The 2,500-nt window shown below is 55.0% G+C and overlaps 1 non-coding gene across 1 annotated transcript; it reads right to left on the bottom strand.

Annotated features, from left to right (window-relative positions):
* Window positions 1-743: 743 nt before the first annotated feature.
* On the bottom strand, window positions 744-815 carry TRNAP-AGG (transfer RNA proline (anticodon AGG)). Its single transcript has one exon. It is a non-coding gene; the product is annotated as a tRNA-Pro (tRNA).
* Between the last annotated feature and the right edge of the window lie 1,685 nt (window positions 816-2,500).

Genomic DNA, 2,500 nt, shown 5'->3' with positions numbered 1-2,500 from the left:
TGCCCCGATCTCTGCATCAAAAGTACCCAAACACTCACTTAAGGACCCAGGGATGGCAGGAAACGCCCACTGATGGAGCCAGTGGACAGTTTGCAGGGTGCAAATAAGGGCTGGCCTCAGATTACTCATGGCGTAGTGCCGGCCTGTCCATACCTGTCGAAACCTGCATGCGGTCAAATGTGTCCGATTGACATTGTGGAAATAAAAAGAAACCAGCACCATGTTTCTGCCCGGTCTCGAAGCGGGGACCTTTCACGTGTTAGGCGAATGTGATAACCACTACACTACAGAAACAGCTCTGGTAGGCTGCGCTCTAGTGTGCTGGGACAGCTTTCAGTTGAAATGCTTTGTGGCACTGATGTCTCATGGGGCCCGCTGGTACCTGCCAGGTGGCACACACCAACGTGAAAGTTTGGCGCAAGCCTGCGCCGGACCTACATGGCAGCACTCACAGCACCTCACACACAGGCTGCAGACACATACAAAAGACCAAGCTGGATGCAACAGTGGCGCGAGCCATGGCAGTCCCCACCCAGAAGGCATGTCCAAACCTTTATACATCAGCTCGCCGCCAGCGCATCATTACAAAGGAGGGGGAATTTCCAACACTGCCTCTTGGGCCATGGGCTTAAAAGCAGCCAACCATTGGCGACGGGCATCGAACCAGATACGTTCACGCACAAACTATTTTTGGGGGGGAATTGGGGACTCTGTGTTTTTTGTTTTCGGCGCTCCAAAAAAAAGGGCTCGTCCGGGATTTGAACCCGGGACCTCTCGCACCCTAAGCGAGAATCATACCCCTAGACCAACGAGCCACGGCATGCAGAGAACAGTGAGGGGGAGGGGGTGGTCTGCTTACCTCACTTGGCGCCATGCCCCAGTCGGTCCACGGCCTGACCCCTGCGTGTCACGTGGCCTGCCCCTGGCGCAAGCGCAGAGGACTGAGCTGCCTCTCAAGCAGAGAAACAAGAAGAAGAGCGGCAGCCTTCGCTGGCCAAAGGCCATCTGCTGCCGCTCGATCGGGCTCGATCAGGCGAGATATATGTGGCCGACCGGCCTAGAGCGCAAACCTGTGCTGCTCAGGGTGGGCAGCTTCCCAGCAGGAGGATGTGTCTTGAAAGCCGACAGAGGCAAGAAGGCGCACTCCCTCAGCCCGCTCCAACCTCTGGATTCCTGCGAATTTCAGAAGAGAACTCTGGGGCAGCATGGCTTCTGTCATCTCCCAACAGCCTCTCTGTTCGTGCTATGTATATACCTTTACATCCCCCGAACTGAGCATGTCTGTTTTTTTATTTTTATTTTGCTGAGGTGTGGTGCCTTCAACGACCGACAGGTGGCAGGAGAGCACTTTCTCCAACTGTGAAGGGGACTTTTTTCACTTCCTGAGTAGACTGGGCTCAGTGACATATGCCACCAAGCCAGCCACTAGAAAATGCAGGTTTTGCAGCCGTGGGCCAGTGGGGGTTTAAGGGCAGGTGTGCCTCCGGCGTCTCTGGCAGACAGCTCCAGTTGCAAGGCAGCAGAAGAGAACAGGGAGGCTTGCCGGGCGCTGCATTCGGGGGCCCCCACGAGGTTTTCCGCAAGCTTTACACTCTGAAATGTGCTCAAAAAAATGAGCCCGGCTTGTCAGGAGTGGGATTTGAACCCACGCCTCCAATCGGAGACCAGAACACCCAGATGCAGGGAAGAGCTGCACTCGGCCACCCTGACAGCTATGGGCAGGATTGGGAAAGATTCTTCAGTACCCAATGTCGCCAGGTGCCAGCGCCGGTTTTCATGCCCCGATCTCTGCATCAAAAGTACCCAAACACTCACTTAAGGACCATGGGATGGCAGGAAACGCCCACTGATGGAGCCAGTGGACAGTTTGCAGGGTGCAAATAAGGGCTGGCCTCAGATCACTCATGGCGTAGTGCCGGCCTGTCCATACCTGTCGAAACCTGCATGCGGTCAAATGTGTCCGATTGACATTGTGGAAATAAAAAGAAACCAGCACCATGTTTCTGCCCGGTCTCGAAGCGGGGAGCGTGTTAGGCGAATGTGATAACCACTACACTACAGAAACAGCTCTGGTAGGCTGCGCTCTAGTGTGCTGGGACAGCTTTCAGTTGAAAGGCTTTGTGGCACTGATGTCTCATGGGGCCCGCTGGTACCTGCCAGGTGGCACACACCAACGTGAAAGTTTGGCGCAAGCCTGCGCCGGACCTACATGGCAGCACTCACAGCACCTCACACACAGGCTGCAGACACATACAAAAGACCAAGCTGGATGCAACAGTGGCGCGAGCCATGGCAGTCCCCACCCAGAAGGCATGTCCAAACCTTTATACATCAGCTCGCCGCCAGCGCATCATTACAAAGGAGGGGGAATTTCCAACACTGCCTCTTGGGCCATGGGCTTAAAAGCAGCCAACCATTGGCGACGGGCATCGAACCAGATACGTTCACGCACAAACTATTTTTGGGGGGGAATTGGGGACTCTGTGTTTTTTGTTTTCGG

Source organism: Ambystoma mexicanum, chromosome 2q (assembly GCF_040938575.1).
Source record: "Ambystoma mexicanum isolate Mex_15411 chromosome 2q, UKY_AmexF1_1, whole genome shotgun sequence".
In the NCBI taxonomy this organism is placed as follows: Eukaryota; Metazoa; Chordata; class Amphibia; order Caudata; family Ambystomatidae; genus Ambystoma; species Ambystoma mexicanum.
This window is presented reverse-complemented; position numbering and strand designations above follow the sequence as displayed.